Below are 26,608 nucleotides of genomic sequence, written 5' to 3'. Positions count from 1 at the left end.
TTTAGTTTCCTTTCTCACTTAGGTTGAGTTATTTACATTCTGGTTTTCCACAGTGCTATCTCTGCCACACATTTTCCCCACCAAACAAGCAAACAATTGAGGTGGACCTAGCAGCCCTAAGCACCCCATCTGAAGTATTCCTCAAACGTCTTCCTAGTCAAGGCTCAATATCCAGAAGCTGTAAAAGAATAGACTGATACAAATTGATAAAAAAGCAGCATTAAATACCAGTGACAAACTAAGAAAATGTTTGCAACCTAAATCATAGTGGGTCAAGCCCTTTAATGCTTAGTGAGTCTTAACAAATTGAGAGAAGTCCAAAAGCCCATATAAAAACCAAACAGTGGACATGAACATAAAATTCACAGAGAAAGCAAAACAAATGGTTCTTAAACATACAAAAAGATGGACAGGTTGCCTGCTTGGCTCATTTGGTGGGGTGTGTGACTCTTGATTTCAGAGTTGTGAGTTCAAGCCCCACACTGGGTGTAAAAATTATTTAAAAAATAAAATCTTGAGAAGCACCTGTGTGGCTCAGTCAGTTAAGCAACCAATTCTTCATTTTGGCTCAAGTCATGATCTCAGGGTCATGGGATTGAGCCCCATGTAGGGCTCCACACTGGGCATAGAGCTGGCTTAACATTCTCTCTCTCTCTCTCTCCCTCTCTCTCTCTCATAAATAAATAAATAAATGGTTTTAGAAAATAAAATAAAACCTTGAAAAAAAAAAAGATGCGCAACCTCACTCACATGCAGCAATTCAAATTAAAGCTACATGATGGTACCACTTCAAACTAGCAAAAATTTCTCAAAGTTTGATAATTGTTACCAGGGCTGTGGGAAAACAATCATTTACATATGCTAGTGGGACTGAAAATTAGAATAAATCTCATGGATGGCAACATGGCCATCCCTATCAAAGTGCATGCTTGGACCCAGTCATCCCACTTCTGGGACTTTCCCCTACAGACAACTACACCTACATTCTGATGAAACAACATATATACATGGTCATTCACTGCAGTATTATTGCAGTAATAGCCAAAAACTGGAAACAACCCAAGTGCATAGGATGGTTAATTTTATGTGTCAGTTTGACTGAGCCATAAAAGTGCCCAGATATTTGATCAAACAGTATTCTGGGTGTTACTGTGAGGGTGTTTTGGGATGAGATTAACACTTAAATTGGCAGACTGAGGAAAGCAGATTGCCCTCCCTGTTATGGGTGGGCCTCACTCAGTTAGCTGAAGACCTGAACGGAACGAAAAGGTTGACCCTTCCCATCTCTCTCCTCCAGGCGATAAGAGACAGCTTTTTATTGCCTTTGCACTGAAATATGTCCTCTTTCTGGGTCTCAAGCCTGCCAGCCCTCAGACTGGAGCTACACTATCAGCCCTCCCAGTTGTGCAGCTTGCCAACTCAATTTGCAGATCTTGGGATTTTTGTCAGCCTCCATAATCACATTAGCTAAGTCCTACACACACACACGCACACACACACACACACACACAACCCTTGGTTTTGGGGTTTGTTTCTCCAGAGAACCCTTATATAATAGAGAATTGATGAAATAAGCTATCATATGCACACTAGGAATAGTATTCAGATATAGAAAAACAAATGGAGATGATCTGTATGAGCTCTCCATGACACACGAAGTGAGTAAGAGTAAGGTGCAAAGCAAGATATATTACAAACTAACCTTTGTGTGAAGGGAGGGATAAGGATATATATTTGTAATTGCTTATATTGAAAAGAAACACAAAAGTAAATAAACAAAATTATTCTACTGGGGATCAAAGTGAACCAGGATCTATATTTGCAAATGAGTACTTTTTCAATCTTTTTGGTTTTTAAATCATGTGAATATATTACTTGTTTAATACATGACTTCTCAAAAAATAATTTACAGATCAGTAATAGTGTTTATCACATTACCCTAATTTATTTCTTTTATGGTTCTATTATTGTCCATGGTTTTCTTGTTTACTTATTGATTTCCTTATTTCCTTCTCTCTAGGACAGGGTCAGCAAATTATAGCCCATGGGCCAAATCCAACCCACCTCTTATTTCATAAATGAAGTTTTAGTGGTAAACAGCACAGCTCATTCATTTATATATTCCTAATGCTGCTTTTATAGTACAGAGGCAGGGCTGAGTAGCTGTGACTGAGACCACAGGACCCAGGAAGGCCAAAATATTTACTACCTGGCCCTCTGCAGAAAACGTTTACTGACCCTTGTTCTAGAATGTGAACTCCTTCCATCAAATGTAAATAAAGGCAGAAAGCTTATTCAGTCTTCACTGCATCCCTCAGAATACTGTCTAGAGCTTAGTAGATACTCATCAATTCTGTCACAGGTTGGGTTTCCAGGGAAATGAACTCTGAGAGGGAGATTAGCAGGTGGGGGGGTTTCTCAGGGAGTGTTCCTGGGATTTACCTGAGGAATGGGAAGAAGCAGAGCTGGGCAGAGGGAGAAGCCACGCCTTGATGCCATCTCAATGGAATGCCTCACCTGAACTGGCAGGGAGTTCTAAAAATGAGGTGTCCCTTCAGAGCTCTCCAAATGAGTTGAGAGAGCTGGACCTTTATACTCCCACTGGGACCTGTCACTAGATGAGGGCCAAATCAGGAAGGAGGTGTGACCTTGAGGGAAGCAGCTCTCCTCAGCCATAACTAATCCTGAAAGCAGTACCAGCAGAGACGGCTGTCCACCAGTGGCATTCCCCAAAACTGGGGTAATAAGTCTTTAATGGGGGGTAGGAGAATGGGGACCCACAGCATAACATCTATCACAAGAACTAACTAAATACATGTGTTTTTATGCATCTGCTCCAGTGATAATTCCACCTCATAATACCATTCAGTAGATTTCTTTGTCATAATCTTTCTTTGGGCTTTTCAGTATGTCTTAGTCTGGACACTCTCAAAAGCAGACTCTGAGACAACCATAGGGGTGTAAACAGTTTTTTGTGAGATGCAGGGAACACCAGTGGAGGAATGGAGACATCAGACAGGGAAAGTAAGGCAGTTAATCCACTGCCCATGGCAATGTGCACAAGCGCTGCTTAAAGTGGAGTGCCCATCGGGGAACTATTTGCCAGAGTTTACAAACAACAGTTGTTCTCAATTCCATCTCATCATCATCCTTGGTTTTTCAGCAGAATTAGGTAGAATTGTTTTCCTGCTCACTAAAAATCATTTTCTTTAATTTAAAGTGAAGACCTAATGCCCAGATGCAACAGTTATCAGGTGCCTAAATGTGATAGAGCAGCTTGGTATAAAAATCCCTCCCCTTTGTTTCCTTCTATCATAAGGGAACCTAAACACCAGCTTAGATTTTATCAAACACAAGGTGCAGGTTTGCTTTTTCTAACAACTTCTCCACTCTAGGAGCGGCTGACCAGTAGTTAGTTACTTTTTTTGTTTTTAATTTTAAGATTTTATTTATTTATTTGACAGAGAGAGAGAAAGAGATCACAAGTAGGCAGAGAGAGAGGGGGAAGCAGGCTCCCTGCTGAGCAGAGAGCCTGACGTGGGGCTCAGTCCCAGGACCCTGGGATCATGACCTGGGCCGAAGGCAGAAGCTTAACCCACTGAGCCACCCAGGTGCCCCCAGTAGTTAGCTTTATGTCCCTTGCTCTTCCATCAAGATCACCATCAACACAAGGAAAACTGAGAGAAACACCACCTAGAACATTTCACCCACTCAGGAGATTGCAACCACGTGGCCATGCTTTTCAGAGGATAGTAATTTTTCCAGGAAGGATGAAATTATTTCCCATCACAAACTTAAGTTTTCTGTCTTTTGAATCTAGAGACTCTATATTAAAACAACAGTTCCTATGGGAAGAACCTATCAGTTTCTTTTAGCAACCGCTGCAGCTTTTCTAACATTGATAAACTTGGTTTCAACATGACACTACTTTCACTAAGAGCTTAATGTTATCGTAAAACCAAGCCTACCACAGTGTGATTTAAAAAAACACATCTTAAGCAGGATACAGAATTACATACAAATAGTGATAAGTATGTAAAAAATGACATGTACCAAACAAAATGTGCCAAAGACAAAAAGATGTCAAAGAAATAAACTAAAAACTAAAATATTACATTTTTTCTCATGTCCATACTTTCTAAATTTTTGCTCTGTGCACAAAATAACTTGTGCAAAAAAAAAAAAAAAAGCTAACTCTAAACATAATATAATTGGGTTTTAAATTAGAGATACAGAAGAGAAGTACTATATGGAACTCTAAGCTGGCTGGCATCAGACTGCTGTCTTCGTGATCTGGACTCTGGCTTCCTGACTATATCACTGGATGGCAAAGCCCAGATCACTTAACCACTGGCCTTCATGCTCTTCCCATGAAAAATGATGTCAAAGCTTCTTTTGAACCCTAAAATTTAATGATTTCATAATTTTACTTTCCCACAATAATCTTATGTTGGGGAATGACCCAATATTGGAGCAGTTCATGGACTTTGGAGAGTATGAAAACCACCAGGGAATAAAAAATAAGCAGCGTAGGTGGGGATGTGGAGCAAAGGGAACACTTCTGCACTGGAGATGGGAATGTAAATTGGTGCAACCACAGTGAAAAACAGTATGAAGTTCCCTTAAAAAATAAAATAAAAATATCATATAATACTTTTAAAAATAAAAGTATCATATAATCCAGTAATTCCACTTGTGGGTATGTGTCTGAAGGAAATAAAATCTGGAAGAGATATCTGCCTTTCCATGTCCATTGAAGCATTATTTATTGTAGCCAAGATTTGGAAACAACCTGAGTGCCCACTGGCAGACGAATGGATGAAGACAGTGTGATATATACACAGAGCTGACCCTGAGTAAAACAGGCTTGGGTTGTGTGTCACTTGAATGTGAATTTTTTATAGTACAATACTATAAATGTACTTTCTCCTCCCTCTGATTGTTTAAATAACATTTTCTTTTCTCTAGCTTACCTTAGTGTGAAAATACAGTATAGAATACACATAACATACAAAATATGTGTTAGACAATAGTCTATGTCATCTATAAGATTTCTGGTCAATGGAAGGCTATTTGTAGTTAAGTTTCTAGAAAGTCAACAGTCACATGTGGATTTTTGACAACAGAGGGTGCCAGTTGGTGCCAGTAACTCCAGCATTATTCAAGGGTCAGATAGATATAGATATAGATATAGATATAGATATAGATATAGATATAATCAGCTGATATATATATTGGCTTTTACTGGGAACTTTCTTCTCCCATGAATATGAAACTAGGACCCACTGATAAGCAAACACACACACAACAACAACAGCAACAACAAACAAAACAAAAGGCCTCATAGAGGAGATGAGTTGCTTGTTGAAGATAAGGAAATTTTAAAAATTTAAAATGGAATTATTTTTACTATCTGCTTATTGTAAAAAGACAATAACCAGAAGAAAACAGTTTAATAACCAGAAGAAAACAGTTCAAGGATTGTATGGTGCTGAATTTTGATGCGGGGTTGGAATGGGGAGGCATTCCTATCTCGATGCTTATATTGTTCGACGTGGGTTCTCTTTAAATGCATCATGGGTTTAAGGAAACACAAGGTATGAAAATCAGAATATGTAAAACATAAAGTGGGGCATAATAAAACACATTTCAAATGCATACTTGCATTTACAGAAAGATTATGTACATAAACTTTGAAATGGGAGTTTTCCCTTCAACATTTGAGATACCATTAGTTTGGTAATAATAGATTTCTTGATATGGGTGCTGGTTCTATGGGTGTGCTTTGTGAAAATTCGTTGAGGTGTGAACTCAGGATTTGTGCATTTACGACAAGTATTTTATAACTTAGTAAAAACTTTACCTAAAAATTCATTCGTTATAAATAATCCAAGGTGCATATAGGGATATAGGTCTGCTATACCTTTTGTAGATGGCATGCTAGAAAGCTGAAGGGGGGGTAGGGACAGGACAGAACCAGTTTCTGTGAGTTCAAATGAGGTCATGGGAAGGAAGAAGGAAGACCAAGTCAAGGGAAAGTACAACTGAATGTCAGCAAAATGGCGTGGCCATGTAAAATGGTTATTTTTAGGGTCAAGTCAAATGTCAGAGAGGACCATTTCTTCGTAGTCTCCCTTTTTTTCTTTTTTAAAGATTTTATTTATTTATTTCACAGAGAGAGAGCAAGAAAGATCACAGGTAGGCAGAGAGACAGGCAGAGAGAGGAAGGGAAGCAGGCTCCCCGCTGAGCAGAGAGCCCAACGTGGGGCTCGATCCCAGGACTCTGAGATCATGACCTGAATGGAAAGGCAGAGGCTTTAACCCACTGAGCCACCCAGGCACCTCCGTAGTCTCCCTTTTTAAAGAAGACTAGTAAATAAACATACAGATTTGGGCCTTGAAGGTAAAAATAAAAGCAATGTAATTTCACCTACCACAAGATTGGATTCCATTTCCAAGAGAAGTAATGTGAAATCATGGAAGCCAGGATTTGAATATTGAGCCAGCCACTTGCTAGTTGCTTGACACTGGGCATATTTAACCCTTCTGAGGTTAGTCACCTGTAGAAGAGAGATCATGAAGCCTACTCTGTGGGGTTTTTGTGAAGATTAAGCAAATAATAAAAATGAAGCACTGGTCTAATGTTTACCTCAAATGACAGTAATTATTATTATTCCTGTCCCAAGATGAGAAATTCTGAGGAAAAATTGTTTCCATTTGGAATTATTTAGATCTTTTAAAGGCAAAACTGAATGTGTTGGTCAAAAACCCCTTTATTTTCCCATGGTAACACTAAAAACATTTTCAGGACCCAGTATATGATGTCTATGTGCTGAAAGAGTGCGATGTGGCATTTTTCCCTTCTAGTTTTTGAGAATGATGTGGAACATGTGGGCTTCTAAAAAGGTACTGAGTGTTGGCGCTTAAGCTCTTGGCAGTTAATATAAGCCTGGATTTACATGGCCTTCAATTTCCTTTACAACAGTTGCCTAAGTGGGATTTATCACCCTTGTCCTGGTGCACACAGGAGGACAGACAAGGTGAAAAGAACAATCAAGCGGGTTAACCCATCTTACTGTTAACATGTTTTTGAGCAAGGACGAGCTTTAATTTTCACACCCAGATCAAAATATAAGGATGCTCTGTGTGGACAGGCTCCGTCCCAGATCTTAATTTTACTTGTGTATACTTATATAAATATCTAAGAATTTGGGGTGGGATTTTTATTCTGTAAAGTATCTCTATGGCACTTTCTGGTTAGCATCAAATAGGCCTATACCTATAAAAACTTGAACATAAGCAGAAATCTCTGAACATAAAAACCCTTTAAAATCACACTGGAGTCCAGGTTACCCGCAGATGCGAGGAGGTCCAAGTGTCGCCGACACTCTCTCCTTCATTTGCCCCTGCAATAGCTGAGACCCGGTGAACCAGAACGAAATTGACAAGGGGCAAGCTTGCCATTTCAAGTCTCCCAGATTAAATTGAAGTCTTGTTTTTAATTTCATTTCCTTTTTTATTTAAAAAAAGAACTTGTTATTCACATTTTGAAATTACACAAAAATGTCAGTGAACTGTCCCAGCACTGCCTCTCTGCCTGATTGCTCACTGGATCAAACACAAGTGTATATTCAAAAACAGCCTCGATGCAGGCAATTCAACCCAGCCAGTAACACTGGCTGAGAAAGGCTCTAAGGAATGAAATGACCAGTATCTGGGAATCTCCTACCCAGTGCCGTACAAAAAGTCACCAAGATTTTTTTTTTTTGAGATTATTTATTTATTTATTTGATAGAGAGAGAGAGACCGGAAGAGAGGGAACGCAAGCACAGGGAGTGGGAGAGGGGGAAGCAGGCTTCCCGCAGAGCAGGGAGCCTGATGGGGAGCTCCTGAGCCAAAGGCAGATGCTTAATGACTGAGCCACCCAGGCACTCCAAAATAACCAAGATTTTTATGCTCAAGTTCATGGCAGGTATTGGAAAACAACAGCAGGAGTTTAATCTATATTTTAAGAGGAAAGTATTGGAGAGATGGAGTTAGTCTTTGATTCGAGCAAAGAGTCAATGAGAATAGAGTCTAGTTGCCAACCTTGAAGTAAGTCATAAGTCATTCTCAGCAAGTCTTTGTGACTCAACTTCGCCATCTAATAATACAAGCATGCTTTATCTTCTGTAATTGCAGTACCCTTGAAAACTCGTGTGAACTGAATTGTGGAAAATAAAATTATAAGCTTTGAATATATTAGAAAAAAATCAGTATTTTAAGAAACCTTGAGATGGATCCTTTGGTCAAGTACAGAATCCCTTTATACCCTATTTAATAAATTCATTTTTTAGCTTCATATTCTTTATAACTAGAGCACATTTTAAAAGGGAAAGTATATGCTTTTTACGGCATTATGTAATGGGTTAGACCTAAGGGTACCCTACCCCTTAATCCCTAAGGAGGCTTCTGAATATTTACCTTGTTCCCACTCAGCTCCTTAGCCGCAGTGCCGAGTGGGAGAGCAGGGTGGCTGTGGAGGGCTGTGTTGTTGAAATAGGACTCTTCGGGCAATTAAAAAAATCTCTCTGTGTTCTTCCAAGGATTAAGGGAGAGGGAAGGGATGGGGAGAGAGTTGGAAGTTCAAGAGAAGAGATAGGACTAGGGCTGGAGCAAGAGTTTAGAGCAGAACTAGCAGAGAGCTTGATAAGTTTGAGAAACAAAAAGATGAGCGTGATGGAAAGGTGGTGAATGAGGGGGAGAATGATAACAAGTTGGGGAGAGGGACAAGAGCCAAGTTATGCAAGGTCCCGTAGACCATGACAGGACGCTTGAACTACACTCTGACCTCAACGGGAAGCCATTGAGGGGTTTTGAACAGCAGGGTAACATGATACGCAGTCAGAGAGAAGAACATCGTCTTACTGCCCTGGGAAGATAGATGGGAGGGAGGGGCATCAGTGGAAGCAAAGAGAATGTTTAGGAGACATTGTACTTGCACATCCCAGGCAGGAGGGTCCACAGCCTGGCCTAAGGTGGCGAGAGTGCAAGGGCAGACAAGCACAGATGCAAAATAAATGTTGAAGGTCGACTGTCAAATGTGACAGGCAGAGTATATACGGGGCAGTGAGGGGGAGGGTGGGATCAAGGATGACTCCCAGGTCTCTGGAACTAATGACCTAGCATCACTGGCTCTTCCCCTTTTTCTCCAGTCTTTTAGATAGAATCTCCTTATTTCTCTTACTTCAGCTGTAACTGCATTCATGAGTCTCTCTCTCTGCAGTTCTAACCTGTCCTGAATCCCAGATCCACATTTCCAATCGCCTGCTGTACATCAAAAGCAAATTTCCTTACTCTTCTTTCTCAATGACAAAACTTGAGAATTAACATTGTTTTTGAATTTTACCACCCTCTCTGTTGCTACCCAGTGTCAAATCAGTTTCCAGGAATTGAGAGTTTGCCACAAAAACTACCATGAGGTCTATCCCCTTTCTCTTTTCCTGTCTTCATTGAGGTCCCTCCCCTCCTGCCTGGACTACTGTTAGAGTGTCCGATCTCACCCCCTGGCTACCTGTCTCTGCTGCTAATCCATCCAGCACTGCTTCTTGACCGAGCTCCGCAAAGTGAAAAATCCTGTCACTTCAGCCCAGGCTCAGAAATTAACATTCCCTGTTGATGAAGAAATTAAGCACAAACATTTATGTCTGGCACTGAAGGTCTTCTGCCACGTACAGACCAGCACATTTTAGGAGGACCATCTACAGAGAGGGGGTGACATTGTGAACATAGGCAAAGAAGAGACACAAGGGAGTGGGTATATGATTGGACATAAGCAAATTGAATGTGAAGTCGTGCCTGGATTGTCCACACAAAGTCACAGCTTCTCCTCTTCAAAGCCCTTCACAAAAACTGAGCTCATATCAGAATTAGATACATCCCAGGTCAAGAAAAGCACCCCAAGGAAACTGTAGTGGACACTGGCTGATTTTGTCTGCCCAATACCCCCTCTTTCTTCCCAGATGGGATTGTGCCAATCATCGTTTTTATCTCCCTTTCCTAGATGATGGGTCCATGACATGGGCACGTGACCCACGGGGGCTGTTTAAAGGCTTGCTATATGGACCCTCGAAGAGAAAGTGTTGTTGTTCCCACCAAGAAATGTTGAGCAGTAAGGACCCTGTGAGCCTGAAGCTGTTGGTGACCACCTTTCCCTTCACTGAAAAGAGCACTTGCTTGAGTATGAGAACAACAAAGATGAAAATGGAGCTGTGAGAGACCCTGAGCCCATTGTATCAGAGTCTGGGGCTAGCAGTGCCCTTCCAACTTACACAAGCCCAATGGATATTATAAGAATGGTGGCAAAGAAGGAATATGTAGATCATTCCAACCCACTGTCCTTATCGTAGTCAATATTTCACTTGCCTTTATGGCATTCCACTCCAGTGGGTTCTTCCCGTGCCATCCATCCCAGCCCTGTGCCTCTATTCAAGCCAAGAGAGGGCCGTGTTTTTCCTCTCCCTCCCAGCCCACAGGGGGTTATCTGTGTAAGCAGCAGTAGTGGATCCTCTCTGCCCAGCCCAAGCATCCTGACTACACTGGAGTTTGGGGAAGTTCATACACTTATTTTGCTGGCTTTACCCTCTCAGTCATCAAACTGCCACCCACTTGGTATTCCCCAGTGGACTATTTGAACCCTAAATAGAACTAATTAATTTTAAACATTTCGAGCCTTGATCGAGACGAAATATACTACTACACTACAGTGTTGGTTACAAAATGGAGCCTCATTTATCTGAGATCAAAAGCAAGAGCATTATCTCTCTCTCTCTCTCTCTCTCTCTCTCTCTCACACACACACACACACACACACCCCGCACCACAAACCTCTTAGTAAGGTTTTGATTGTCTGATATTTTTTTACAATGGAACACAGACTGTGTCTATTCAGCTAAAGCTGCTTTTGATACATTCATGATTTTGACTCAACCAAAGCGCAACTTTATTGCATTTGATGATACATTTGGGACCAGATTCTCTCTGTACCTTTGTCTTTGGGTGAATGTAGGATACCTGTGGATCGGTACTGACTCCGACCACGACAGTTACTGTTTTAGAATACTAAATGTGACAGTGGCCTCGTGGCATTAATGCACCTACCAAAATTGCCCATTTTTCTCTTTGGAAGTAATTTCCGCAGTGATGGGCTACAACTGAGTAATTTCTGATAAGCAATTAGCACATATCAAATTAAGGCTTGCTGTTCAAGGTTTTATACTGTTAGTAGAGCTATTGCAGAGGTTACCTATTAAAAAGCATCTGTGAAAAACTTCTGCTATTATTGTGGAAGTGGTGGGCAATATTCAAATAGAGGCAATTCAACCATTTAAATAAATGTGTTTTTAATCATAAAATGTCACTGTTCTAGAGACCTGTTTTTCCTATTAACGTGCTGGAGATAATGTTAATGAGATTTAGTTAGTGTTTAAGAGCAGTTGAAGTCTTATTATGAAAGGCAGCATAAAAGGACACAGCAATATTCTTCTGAAGCTGTGAAACATTATTTATCTCTGTGAAATTTTATGCCACTTAAATCTACACAGGGATCATCTAAGTGACAAAAACACAGACTTAGATAACCACACAGGATGTCCCCCCAAACTGTTCTCCTCTGCATTATGTTTCATATCCTGCAAAGGAAAAAAAAAAAAAAAAAGATAAAACATACCAAAGTTGAAAGTTTTAATGTATGTAAGGGTGTGGGGAGCTGGGTCCCAAGTTGATATTTCAAAGAATGGCTCATTTTAAAAATATCAATGTATTTGAGATATTGATTACTGTGTTTAGCCACCAATAACACCTACAAAGAAAGAATGATCTGCGCACATAGGCTACTGGAGGGGAAAGGCCTCGGTGACCAAGATTTGTTCCTCATGACACATTTCTCCTCTCTCCATCTACCCTCCCCACCAACTTGGTAGACCCCTGGCCCATCCAAGGCAGCCAATCTGTTTCCTGGTCATCAACCTGTGCTTAAAAGATAAATCAAGCCAATCAGATTCCTTCTTTCACAAATTTGAGCTAAGAAAGACCTTGCAAATAACAGGCAACAGGAGCTTAAGTTGAAAAGACGCACATAAAGGGGTCCTGAGGAAGAGCCAGAACCTTGAAAAGGGCAACAGTCACTCCTGTAATTATGAGGCAACAGAAATTATGAGCCTAAGGGGTTACCTTGGCTGGGCCCCAAGCTGAGACTCAGACAGGCTTGTGTGTGAAGTAAGAGGAGCCTCAGAGATCCTCTGCCTGTTCACAGACTGTGCGAGGACGCTTCAGTATGCATCTGACAGCATCCCCCGGGTTTGCTGGGGTTGCACGGGTGCAAGCATGTCTGACCAGCCAAGAAAGGACAGATGGAGAATAACGGAGGCTATATTTCAGACACTGATCTCAGAATCCCTGAGTGGGGGGGAAAAAAAGACAGAAAGAACAGCAGCAGCAGAGAAATCCAGTAGGGTGGGCTGGAAAAAGGTATGAGAGCTTGGATACTGAGAAAAAAAGAGTGGTTTTAGGTCCAGGGTGAGATTGTCCTTCACAATCTCCCTTCTCTCCATGCTCTGGAGGGGTACATATAATACAACTAAAATAGCCGCGTTGTTTGCCATGGTACACACCCATCTCGGAATTGCTTAGACTAGAGGAGATTAGAAGAAGGCATTTCACTAGAAAGAGCAGCACACAAACACATAAGTAAATGTCTTGGGGGACACAGGGCTCGAGGCTGGTCAGCTCCACTGTGGAGCTGCTTGGGCATGCCACAGCCATGTTTCAGTGAGGGCTAAAGTGGCAGCCAGAGGGTAGAGCCGAGAAGTTAGGATGGTTAATTTTATGTGTCAACTTAATTGGGCTGAGGGATGCCCAGGTAGCTGATTAAAATATCATCTCTGGGTGTGTGAGGATGTTTCTGGAAGAGGTTAGCATTTGAATCAGTACACCTGGTAAAGAAGATTGGCCTTCCCAATGTGCGTGGGCACTATCCAGTCCCCTGAGGGCCTGGAGAGAACAAAAAGGTAGAGGAAGGAAGAATTTGTTCTCCTTTCTCTCTCCCTGGAGCTGGCACAGCCATCTTCTCCTGCCCCTGGACATCAGAGCTCCTGGTTCTTGGACCTTCATATGCCAACTGAATTATACCACTGGCTTGCCCAGTTTTCCAACTCACAGACAATAGACTGTAAGACCTCTCCGCTTCCATAAACAGGTGAGCCAATTTCTAGAATAAATCTCCCCATACGTATATGGAGAACCCTGACTAATACAGGAACTAAATAAGCCACACATACCCTGAGAAGAGACAAAGCTGAGATTTTTGCCACTTGACAAGTGGTAACAATTAACACAATGAATCCAGGGACAAATTACCCAAGGAAAGTCCTGCTAGTAGGGCTGAGGGGACATCAGGAGTTCCCGAGTTAGCAGAGAAAGCTGGTCAGTAGGGAGGAGACAGGAGCAGAGCACTCAGAGGAAAGCAGAGACCACAAAGCCCTTGAGAGACTGACCCTACGACTATTGACAACCTTGAAATTCTTTTCAAATGGAGTCCATATGTTTCTTAAAATCACCTCCCCCACCCCTTCCTTACATTGCCTTGAATAGGTCTCTATTTCTTGCAAGTGAAAAAAAATATAATTAAGCAATAAAATTAAAAGATTCAAGGAAGAAATAACTCCATCACTACTTTGACCTCCAGGAAATCACCAAACTGCTGGTGTTTGTTTGCATGTGTGACCAGTGCTCAGTGCTCCTTTTTTTTCTTTCTTTCTTTCTTTTTTTTTTTTTTTTTTTTTTTGTGGTCCTGTGTCCCTTTCTTCCTATCCTTGGGCCTATCCTGACAACCAGTTCACACTCTTCTTCAGTTGGCCTGTGCCATCCTGCTCACATTTGGTCTGAATCAGATTTCATATGGGCCCACGAGTTGAGAAAAGTATATTTAATCAAGCACTTTTTTTTTTTTTTAAGATTTTATTTATTTGAGAGAGAACGAGCGAGCATGAAAGGGGCAAGGGGCAGAGGGAGAGGCCAGCTCCCTGATGAGCTGAGAGCCTGATGTGGGACTCGATCCTAGGACTCCAGGATCATGACCTGAGCCGAAGGCAGTTGCATAACCAACTGAGCCACCCAGGTGCCCTTAATCAAGCACTGTTAATGCTCAAGATGCTTTGCTGACTGCTCTCATCCTTGTCATTTCATTGAATCTTTTGTGACCATCCAAGTAGAGTAACAATCATAGTTTTGTCAATGAGGTGTTTAGGAAGTTACAGAGCAGAAGTTAGAACACAGGACTTCAGGAGGCCACAGCTGGTGTTGGTTGTACCAGAGAGAGAGGGCCTTGATGTAATTTCAGGAGTGAAAGGATCTAGGCTGACCAAGGAGTGCTTACACACATATGCTGTGGACGGCATGTTGCATTACCAGGGTGCTGCTCCTAGGAGTGGGAGGAGGGAGGAGCAAAAGGAGGTAAAAATGCTGCAGAGAAGAACTGCACAGGAAGTGGAAGAATAGGAGATACAAAAAAGCAAAAGAAGTCTAGCCGATAAGATGGCAGCTAAGTGGCCAAGGATCCACGGAGATGAGAGAGGAAGTGGAGGATATGCAAGCCCTTGAAAGAGAATGACAATCTTCCTTTTCCACCTCCCCACCTTAAAGCTTCCTGCCAACAATGCTGATCTGGTCCCTGTTCCCTGCTCTCACCAAACTAAAAGGCACAACCAAAATGAGAACAAAGTAAGGCATCACATCTAAGAGCCTGGTGAGTCTCGAAAGCATTCTTTGGCATTTTGTCAGCAATAGAGTATGAGTTTCCATTTTTAATTTTGGGAAATTTCATATTGCACAATTTACTATTTCCTCCACAGCTGCCAGTACTATTTGCCATCCATTTGGTATCTGGACCAAACCCAAGCATTTACTGGCAGAGACTGCTTTTACTGGTTCAGGCAGCATTGTATATTGGTTAGGAGAACAAGCCCTGCAGTCAGTCTTCATGAGTTCAATACTCGATGGGGATGCATCGTTAGCAAAAGACGCCACTCTTCTGGGTCAAGTTTCCCAATTCGCAGGGTGGTTGTGAAGATAAAACAGGGTAACCACTGCCCTTGGTTTGCCCAGGACTGAAGGGCTCTCCCAGGATGCTCCATTTTCAGTGCTGAAACTGGGAAGGTCCTGGGCATACTGGAATGGGTTGGCCACCTAAGGATAAAATAACACATTGTAGGCAAAGCACAAAGAACAGTGAGTGCTCAAAAAAAGTTAGCCAATGATATGTAAGCCCACTGAGAATGTGACTATTGTAACGGTCACTGCTTCCCCTGGAGGTCTGGGACTAGGGTCCCAGTCTTTTCTGAAGGGCAGGACCACTTCTATTTCTCCAGAACCACTGGAACCACTGGGAACAGGGCAAAGATGAGGAAGGTATGCCTGTGATGATAGTGAAGTCTGAGTACAGAGGGAGGATGAACCAGACGCCAGCCTCCTCTTTAGTCATAGAATAGTGCCAGAAGTCCCTCTCCCCTTCCCTAAAGACCTCCCCACCCTAGGATAGGTCCTCCTGAGCCAGGCTGGCTGGCTGGCTGGACTGCACTGTAGGCAGAGCTTGATCAACTGAGAGAAGACTTCTGATCTTTGGAGTCAGATTTCCCTTTAGGACACCCTGAGTCTCTCCAGGAGTTCCAGTTGAATTTCTGAAAGATGAAAGGGCCATCCCTGCACACTCTGATCCGGCATCCTGGGAGGTTCCATTTCTTGCAAATTCCTCAAACGTTTTATTCCTCAGGGACTTATGACTTTCCTCACTGCCTGGTCTCAGATATAGGGAAGAATGGTGTATACAGGAGGCACTTCAGTACAGGGCTTCAGTAATTAGGAATTCTAGACTGCCTAGGTGTGATCATGGGTAGCATATCCTCTTTAAACCTCAGCTCCTACATTTGCAAAGTTGAGATAATGATTACTAGAATGTAGTAATCAATTACTACGTGCTAAACAACTGACATATCTTTTTTTAAAAAGATTTATTAATTTATTTTAGAGAGTAAGAGAGAGCACGTGGGGTAGGGACAGAGGGAGAAGAGAGAGAGTCTCAAGCAGACTCTGCAATGAGTGTGGCACCCTACATGGGGCTCAATCTCAGGACCCTGAGATCGCAACCTGAGCCGAAACAGAGTCTGACGCTTAACCGGCTGCACCACCCAGGTGGCCCTCTGAGATTTTAATGAACATGTAGGACACACCACACAAGAATGCATTTTAGGAATCCCACATTATAGGAATCAGGCACAGACAGAAGAGATAAATTGTTCAAAGTCACACAGCTTGCAAGTGGCAGAATCAGATCAAAGACGTTTACTCCAGAACTCAGATTTTCAACAAAGTATATTCAGCCCACCTCACAGAACTGCTATGAGAAATAAAGTAACATATACAAAGACATAGCATATAAGCAGTAAGTAAATATCAGGTCATATTTATGTAAAGGGAGGAGGACTTAAAAGACAGTCAAGGTAAATGGTTCAGCATAAGTACACTCTTTTTTCACATATGAAAACAGACAGTAAGTCTACTGAACCAGCCTGGCACTATTAGACAAAATTAACAAGTATTTATTTAACACATACTTAGTGACTTGCTACAGAAGGCCTTGGGGTACAAGTGTGGGCAAAAGCAGACACTGTTTCTACAGTCCTCAAGCTTCTAGCCCAGAGATAAAAAATTGAAATTCCTTCCACTCCAAATAGAAAAAATGAATGAATGATCCAAAAAAGAAATTAAGAAAATAATTCTATTTACAATACCATCAAAAGAATAAAATACTTAGGAATAAACTTAACCAAGAAGGCAAACACTTGTACACATGAAAACTATGCAATTCCCATCAAAACTCCAATAGTAGTTTTTGCAGAAATAGAAAAATCCATCCTAAAATTCATATGGAATCTCAAGGAACCTCAAAGACAAAAATCTTGAAAAATAAGAACAAAGTTGGAGGTCTCACACTTCCTGATTTTAAAACTTACTACAAAGCTATAGTAACCAAAACAGTGTTGTACTTTCATGAAGACAGACATATACCAATGGAATAAAATAGCCCAGAAATGAACACTTGTACATATGGTTAAATGATTTTTGACAAGGATCCCAACACCATTCAGTGGGGAAAGGATAGTTTTTTTAATAGTGTTAGGAAAACTGGATATCCACATGCAAAAGAATGAACTTAAATCCTTACTTTAACCATTATAAAAATTAATTCAAAATGAATCAAAGACCTAAACATAAGAGCTAAAGCTATAAAACTCTTAGAAGAAAATATAGGGGAAAGCTCATTGACATTGAACTTGGATTTCCTGGATATAGACACCAGCAGCATAGGTAACAAAAGTTTAAAAAAAAAACAAATTAGACTACCTCAAAAATCTAAAACTTTGGTGCATCAAGAGACATAATTAACAGCGTGAAAAAGCAACCTACAAAATAGGAGAAAATATTGCCAAATCATACATGTAATAAGGGGTTAGTATCCAGAATATATAAAGAACTCCTACAACTCAATGACAAAAAACCCCAAATGACCTGATTTTTAAAAATGGGCAAAGGACTTGAATAGACATTTCTCCGCAGAAGATATTCAAATGCCAACAAGTACATGAAAAAAGTGCTCAACATCACTAGTCATTAGGGAAATGCAAATCAAAACCACGATGAGTTACCACGTCACACCCATTAGTATGGCTACTATCAAAACACAGAAACAAAAATAAATGTTGATGAGGATGTGGAAAAACTGGTACCTAGAATAGTCAAATTCATAGAGACAGAAAGTAGAAGAGTGGTTGTCAGGGCCTGAAAGTAGAGATTTGGGGAGCTACTGTTTAATGGGTCTAGAGTTTCCATTTTACAAGATGAAAAGAGTTCTGGCCACACAGCAATGTGAATGTACTTAACACTACTGTACACTTAAAAATGACTAAGTTGGTAAATTTTATATGTGTTATACTGTAATCTTTAAAATAAATTTAAAAAGGAAAGGAGAATATAATTATAATGGTAATGACTGCTGCAAAAATTTAAGATCCAAGATTCAGGGGCACCTGGTTGGCTCAGTGGGTTAAAGCCTCTGCCTTCAGCTCAGGTCATGATCTCAGGGTCCTGGGATCGAGCCCCACATCGGGCTCTCTGCTCAGCAGGGCGTCTGCTTCCCCCTCCCACCTCTGTCTGCCTCTCTGCCTACTTGTGATCTCTGTCTGTCAAATAAATAAATAAAATCTTAAAAAAAAAAAAAAAGATCCAAGATTCATATAGAGTGGATCGGACCTGGGGAGGGGCCAGGGAAATTTCACTTAGGGGAGAGCAGGATAAGTAGGAGTTTTCTGGGAAAGAAAAGAGGCAAAGAAAACAGTGTATGCAACGTCTCTGTGAGGTGAGACACTTTCATTTACTTGGGATGCTTCTATTAACTATCAACTAAGTATAAACACTTGTCTTTACCTGCTTAGTTCTCTTTCTGTTTTCTTTTTAAATATAACTTACAAAGACCACACAGATCCTTAATGAATCCTCTGTATGTTGAGCACCAACACTTTGAATCAAGTGACAATCAAGAGAGGTATTGTCAGGCTTCCTTTACTCCTTGCCCCTGAAGCCACTGGTGGGACTGGGGGCTGAGGAGACGTGAGCAGGAAACGGCCCCACGTGGAAGGAGACTGAAGAGATAAGACAACTATGTGTAACCTGTAATCCTGATCCAGATCTCGGGCCAGAAAGCAAAAAGAGATATTGTTGGGACAGTTGGTAAAATTCGAATGAGGTCTCTGGATCAGATGGTTGTGTCATATCGATGTTAACTTCCTGATTTGGCTGTTATATTGTGGTTACATAGAACAGTGTCATTGCCTTTTGAAAATATGTTCTTAAGCATTTAGGGGTTGGTAGACATCCCGCTGAAAACTTCCTTTCAATATTGAGAATAACATGACTGTGTATGTTGAAAGAGACAGAAGAAAGGAAGGACACAAATGTGTTACAATATTAACAATTGGGGTGAGGCGCCTGGGTGGCTCAGTGGGTTAAGCCTCTGCCTTTGGCTCAGGTCATGATCTCAGGGTTCTGGAATTGAGTCCCACATCAGGCTCTCTGCTCAGTGGGGACCCTGCTTCCCCCTCTCTCTGCCTGCTTCTCTGCCTACTTGGTGATCTCTGTCAAATCAATAAAATCTTTAAAAAAAACAAAAACAAAAAAACATATGGGGTTTCTGGATAAAGGTGATATGGAAGTTCTCTGTATTACTCTGGCAACTTTTCCAAAAGTTTGAGATTATTTCAAGATAAGTTATTTTTCAAATCCATTGTGTATGACTGAAATGAGCCCACAGGTGAGACAGTAAGAAACAGAGGCGAGATCAGAAATAAAGACACACATTTAATCTATCACTGAATTTGAAAAAAAAAAAAAAAAAAAAAGGTTGAGAGATAAGAATTTTTGGTGTTCATTTATCTCTTTCCAGGATGAAGTATGCTATCTGCCAATAATCCATTAGTGGTTATAATAATAATAATTAAGCATTCTGATTCAGCATCCGCTTTGGGTAGCATGAATTGGTCAGCAAGTCTGGGAATACAGGTCCTTCCTCTGAATCATGGTTTAGCACCAATCCTGAGACACATTTTCTACCAACCCACCTCCCTGACACCACTCTTTTCAGCCGCAGAAAGTTAAGGATGGAGGAAACCTTCCAACAGAACCTTGCCTGCAATGACGGCAGAGCATGGGCAAAGCTGTAAATCTAAGGGGTGCTGAAGTGAAGCTGGAACAAACAGGACGCCTTGATGTTTTCATCCAACGGCAAGATCACCAAAGGCTCGACTCAAGTCTGGGCATGAGTCTGGGTTTCCGCATGCACCAACCACCTGAAACACACTGGGCTGAGCTTCTCAGTGTGTGGTGCTGTGGGAGATCTATGTGGGAAGCATGGAGAAATGAAGACAGATAAGGCCCAAATCTCCGCCATTCACACAGGCGCTATGCCTTCGGTGTGCACGTGGGGACAGGACAGCTGTGCTGACCAACACATTGCTGTCATCAGTGTTCAGCTTGGATGCCCTTGTGTAATTCTATCATGTAAACAGGTTTTTGTTTTTTTTTAATAGATTTGAAGCCTTAAGTCTAGTCCTATATGTTAGGAGGAAATTGCTATAGGAGTTGGTGAACTCAATTCTGTGCCCCTCAAAGAATCATTAGCTGGATTGAGAAAAACAATTTCATTTCAATGACATTTTTGTTAGAATAAAATCAAGACTCTTTTTTCACACGATTTGAAAATTGTCAGATTATTTCTGTCTCCAGCTGAACTTTGTCAAATTTCTTGGAGTAAAGATGTGTTGAATGACCAGCCACCTTTTCTCCTCTCTGAATCCTTCCCAGCTTTGACATTTGACTCAAATTTGCCTTCTCTGTGAAACCTTTCCTGGCGGCTCCAGCCCTCATAAATTTTTTCCCCCTCTTAACACCTACAACACTTAAGTTCTTATTAGAATTTAATTACACATGTCTTCAATTTTATAACTTTTATTGGCTTTCTTTATTAGAGAAGTAATACATTTATATTAGAGAAAAAATTTTAAAAACTAGTTAGGCACAAAGAAAAACCACTCATAAGTTCTTCTCAAGAGAAACATGTTAACACTGAATATCCTTCCAGAGTTCTCTCTATACAAATGCTTAGACGGTTTTTCCACTTCTGGGATCATACTGTGTCACAAATTGTTTTTAAAATGTACTACTAAAACATTAAAATGCCAATATACATACTTCTTCAACATAATTTTTGATGAATCTGTGGGACTCCATCTTATGGATAAACCACAATTTAGCCAGTTTTCTGTTGTAAGGCATTTAAATTCTTCCATTTTGTTTTTGTCATGACACATTAAGAAAAATCTTCCTCTAGATTCTTAATTTTTACATTAGTATAAATTCCAATAAGTAGAATTTCTATGTAACTAATTTTGACTATTAATTATGAGTAACCACTTTAAATAACAAAATTAACTATAAAATCATTACATCTGTCAATTGTTTCATTTATATTAGTTTTGACGACCTGCCTAGATTTTTTTAAGTTCATATGAGGATAGGATCCAATGTTTTCCCATTTTTCATCTCTCATCAGCACAATAGATAATTATTTTATCTATTAAAATAGATAAATTGTGCATGTTAAACAATTATTTTATTTCACTTAAATTTTTAGATAAGAGTGGCATCAATTCTTTATTCTAAAAGCAGATCTTGGGCTAGTCACTACATATATTGATGTGAGAACATCCTCTCCTTTTAAGACTATTTCCAAACTCCTTCTTAGGAACTGAGGTGATTGTGGGGGGAGGGATAAAGATGGGACAAATAAGAGGAATGGGTCATTACAAAGAAAAAAAGCTATCAGCCAAACTCAGCAATAGATCGAGTGAAATTTTTGCATGATCCTAGTTACTCTGGAAAATTACAATGCTCTCCAGTTTGGAACACACTGATTATTTTTCAAAACTTGTGTGAGATTTTATACAATAAGAAATAACTCTTCTTGATAGTGGCATGTCCATCCAGCCTCAAGTAGTGACCCAGATTTCCTCTGTGCTACATTGCCTTGCACTAGACCACAGCTTTCCTCTCTCCTCACCCTTCCACACTTTTCCCTCCTGTACCATCAGTTGATCATCTGGCTTCCCAGTCCGCCCAGAATCAAGGTCAGACTCACTCACACAGGAATAGCTCACATTTCCCACCACCACAGTCCAGCCTCTCCACACTCCAAGAACTGAACTGCCTTCTCTATTGTTGATAGGTAAGAACGGACCCCACCCAACTCAAGAACATTCCACCAGAAATTATTCCTCCCCTCTGTGCATCAACAGGTTCCCCTCGTGCCTAGATTATTCCCTCCAATGAGCTCTCATGTTTCCCATTGCCAGCTGCACATTTCCTCATCTTTACTTTCCCATCACAACAAGGGAGTGGTCCGTACCCACTGCCTCTACTTCCGGTCCTCCCATTCTTTCTCCAGTCCCCTCCAGCCAGGTGTGGTCCCTACCAACTCTCCTCCATCAAAGACAACAATACCCTCCAGGTGAACAAGTTGAAAAGTCAGCAACATTGGCATAACCAATTACTCCGTGATTCTCAAAACATTCTCTTCACTTGACTCCAATTCTCTCTTTTCCTCATTGGCTGCTGTTTCCCAGTCACGTTGGCCAGATCTCCTTTATCTTCTTCATCTGCTGAACTCTAAATATTGGAGTGCCCCTAGTCTCAATGTTCAGACCTCTTGTTTGCTCTTCTTTTCTATATCAGTATTCGCAGATTCTCTATGCTGATGACACACAGATTTCTATCTCTAGTCCACACCTCTCTCCTGAAGGCTATGTTCTCGTGTCTTATTACCTACTCAACTTTTCCACTTAGATGTCTGAAGGACATCTAAAATTTACTATATCCAAACCCAAATACTTGAGCTTTCCTTCCATACCTACTCCTCCTGTAGTCTTCCTTATCTTACTAAATGGAGTCTCTATTAATCAGCTGTTCATGACCAAATCCAGAATTCTCTTTGACACCTCTTTCTCTCACATCCCACAAATGAATCATAAGTCCTGTCTGTTTTACTTTGAATATCTATCTAGATTCCATATAAAGTCATCATTGTAGTCTAAATTACCATCACCTCTCTCTCTGCCTAGCTCAACAGACTCCTAATAGTCTGTGCTTCCACACTTCTTCTCCCCTTCCACTTCACAAACAGAATGACCTCTCAGGAATCAGGGCTAGTCATGACCTTTCTCTGCAAAAACCCCTAAAAATGTCTTCTCATTTCACCAAACTATAATCCTGATGGCTCTCCCTCTGGCATCATCTCTGGCTACTCTCCTTCCTATTCCTCTGTATCAGGCATAGTAGCCACTTTGCTATCCCTGGAGCATGCCAAGTCCTTTTTACCTCAGGTTGCACTTGCTCTTCTCCATATTTGAAAAGCTTGTCCTCAAGATAGCTTCAGAACTTGCCCCCTAACTTCATTCATATCTCTGCTCTAATATTCTCATCAGGGATGCCTTCCTTACCCCCACCACCCTATCTGGGAATGGTCCTACCCTGTCACTCCTGAGCTCCTTTACATACTATTTGATTTTATAATTCTCCTCACCCCCAGATATTATAACATAAAACTTGATATTATATGATATTAACTATATATATTATTGTATATGGTTCTATGTATTTTTTTAAAGATTTTATTTATTTATTTGACAGACAGAGATCATGAGTAGGCAGAGAGGCAGGCGGAGAGAGAGGGGGAAGCAGGCTCTCAGCTGAGCAGAGAGCCCGATGCGGGACTCGATCCCAGGACCGTGAGATCATGACCTGAGCCGAAGGCAGAGGCTTTAACCCACTGAGCCACCCAGGTGCCCCTGTATTTTTATATATTATATACCCCCCCGACACATAGGCTCATTGTCTGTCTCCCTTTCCCACCCCATCTCGTCACTAGAATAAGAATTCAACATCCCAGCTCATAGAAACTGTCTGCCACATAATAGGTGGCTCAAAAATTGTTGAATAAATTACCAAAGCTATTCAAGTTTGATCAGTTCATCCAAGTGTCACCTGTGTGGTGCTGAGCTGAAGTTTTATGGTTTAGATACACTCTGAAACATCAGATTTTGAAATAATAAACCCTACTCATAATTCTGAGGAATTTGCCTCATGGGTAGAACTCAATTTCTTCTTAACAGAACTTCCTTCAATATATTTGTTCCTCCCGGCTTTGGCAATCTCCCCCCTCTAAACATCCCACTCTGTTCTCTCTCATTGGACATTAACTTTGTCCTGCTATATCTTGTTCAAGGTACCACATTTAAAATTCTGCCTACTGTTCTGCCTAAGGGAAACCATTATATCTTCTCAACATCATCAGATCCTCTAATTGGATGCTCGAGAGCAAGAAAATCAAGGGCTTGCGAACTGCTCATTTCTTCTGTCTTCCTTTGCTCATTTTTTGTTTCCTGAGTAATTCTTCCTATCTTATTTTACAAAATCAAGGAGATTTATGGAAATGATGTTTACTGACTTTAGTACTATGGTACAAGGTTATTATCCCTGTAAATCATATCCTGCTTAGAAATGTATGACAGATGAACCCATATTCTGGATCAGTGCACACACATAACTATATAGAAAAAAAGAAGATCAGAAAAGGTTGAATGTTGCAGACATGGGAAATAAACTGACCTCTACTTAAGCTACTACCATGAATATACAGAGGGAAGAACCTGCATGTTTCACATTGTAAATGCCTGAAGTGTCCAGAGCGGCACCATAAACCCAGGGAGTGGCCAGGAAGTACTCACTATAAGGGTGCTAAGTCCATCCATAACCTGACCTCTGAGGTAGTACTGTTAAGTATAACTTCATATAATTCTGAATTTGTTTAATAGGCTTTAAATCAAGTAACCTATTTCTAACTATTGAAGAGGAACTAACTCACTCCTTACTAGGCTTCAAACTCCTTATAAGGTAAGATTGTGTCTTAGTCACTGCCACAGGGCCACATGATGGCAGGACTGGACGTGACTTTAGAGGTCAATTAGTTCTAATCCAACCACCCTGAATGACTGGGTAATACAACCTATTACAGTTGCAGTTGCAATCTCTAATTGCTGTCCCATCTCATACATGAGAATTTGAAATGAAGCAAACTCCAGTCTGAATCTTTGGCAAGTCAACTAATTGAAATGACCTAATAGCCTTTGTTGGACCCATCTGGGACCAAAAGCAAGGTGGCAAGATCAGCGGGCAGTAGCCTCCCTCCCCTTCCCCCTCCGCATTCCACCCCCAGGTGCCCAACTCCTCACAGCTGGGCAGCCATGGCGGGCTTGTCAAGAAATGAATTTGCATGGCCCTCACAGGGATCTTCTCAAGCCTCACCCTAGAAAAAACATCAACTGGTGCTATCAAAATGCACAAAGTTATTGCCCTGGTCCTCACATACTCACAGGAATGATGAATGTAGAAACATCGCCATCCACAAGACTAAGAACTTGCCCTGCCAGGGCAGACCGTAGATCAGTCTTCTTGGTCCTGGCCAGGGCGCCACATAGGGACCTCTGAAGCGTGGTGTTTTGTCAACAGGAGTCCTGGACCCAAAGTCAGGAGACTGAAACCTGCTCCAAGCTCTGAGGCTTCTCTTCATCTGAAAACCATAAAAGCTAGCTGAGAGAAACTCTCCATTGTGGTTCTAGACCTACCTGAGAGGCCCTGCAATGCTGTCAGAAAAATCTGCTTGGCCCCTTCAGCTTCCTCTCATCCATCTCTTAGCTTTCCACACAGATGGTCAAAATGGGGCCTTTTAAAACTCTGCCCTCAAAAGAAGGTGGTTCAGAGTCACATTTTGGCTGGTATCGCAAGACTCCCAGGGCAATGCTTCACTGCTTCCTCAGCATATGCCAGTGCCCATTTTACAGGGGGGATTTATGATCCTTCTCTCAGTAGAGCCAGCCAAAGTTTTATAATATTCATTAAAAATCAGCACCACATGTAATAATATGGAATACTGCCGGTACACAAGGGGGCTAAGTTATAGGTGTTCAGGGAAACGTGGCAGAATTTCTTGGCCTTGGCAGGAATAAAGTTGCAGGCACCAGCTCTGCACTAACACAACCTTCCTTTATTGCAAATGTTCGTTCAGTCTAAGTCCTAATTACTTTCTGTAAAATCCTCACCACCATCAAGCCTTCTTCTGAAAGGGCAGCCACACGATGGCCTTAAAGTGCAGCAGCAACACCCCGGCAGCCTCCAAAGTCAGAGGCAGGGGAGAGGCTGGGACACAGGAGGAGCTGGGGCTGAAGCTGAGAGGGAGGCTCTTGGTCTACACTTCGCAATTGCTCTCGCCGCTTAAACAAGTCGTGGGGGCTCACGGACTTGCTCAGTGGGACAGGCCGAGGCTCCCGGGTGAAGGATTCAAACGTCAACACAGCTGGCGGGTCGGAAGCTACTCTTCCTCGCCCCACCCCCACTCCTGAGGGGGCCCGCTTGGCTTTGTGGGGGTCCGTGGAGCATCTTTTCCCGCCCTTCCTGGGAAACGCTAGACAACCCAGGAATCCCAGGTCTCGACGTCTGGCTCCTCTTCCCGGACACAGGGCCCTGGGCTCTGCACCCCTCCCCACGTGCCACACCAGCCCTCATCACTCCCGCCACCCCTTAAGCCTTCAACCCTTGCCTTTCAAGGCCCTCACGAGTCCGGGGCAAGGCCGGACCCAGCCAGCCGGTCAGCGGGGCCCGGAGCAGGGGGCTCTGCTCGCCGCGCGGCTGCACAAAGCGGGGAGTGCAGCGGCGGCTGAGGCGCGCCCCCTCCCGCGAGCCAGCCGAGCGCGCGCGCCCGCCCCCGCCCCTCGCCCCCCACCCCAGCCCCCGGAGCGCCATTCGCGGAGCGGCTTACGCTAGTCGCCAGGCGTACGGCGCCCCAGCGGCCGGGGAGGTGCGCTGCCCGGCTCCCGTAAAGTTATTGTGAATGGGGAGCGGGTGACGTCAGCGC

At 42.0% G+C, this 26,608-nt stretch overlaps 1 long non-coding RNA gene across 1 annotated transcript; it reads right to left on the bottom strand.

Annotated features, from left to right (window-relative positions):
* Positions 1 to 13,707: 13,707 nt before the first annotated feature.
* Positions 13,708 to 26,571, bottom strand: LOC132018301 (uncharacterized). The gene is made up of 3 exons (XR_009404501.1): positions 26,513 to 26,571; positions 25,071 to 25,267; positions 13,708 to 15,222 (listed from the first exon to the last, which is right to left on the bottom strand). It is a non-coding gene; the product is annotated as an uncharacterized LOC132018301 (long non-coding RNA).
* Positions 26,572 to 26,608: the final 37 nt, after the last annotated feature.

This window comes from Mustela nigripes, chromosome 5 (assembly GCF_022355385.1).
Source record: "Mustela nigripes isolate SB6536 chromosome 5, MUSNIG.SB6536, whole genome shotgun sequence".
Lineage (NCBI taxonomy): Eukaryota > Metazoa > Chordata > Mammalia > Carnivora > Mustelidae > Mustela > Mustela nigripes.
This window is presented reverse-complemented; position numbering and strand designations above follow the sequence as displayed.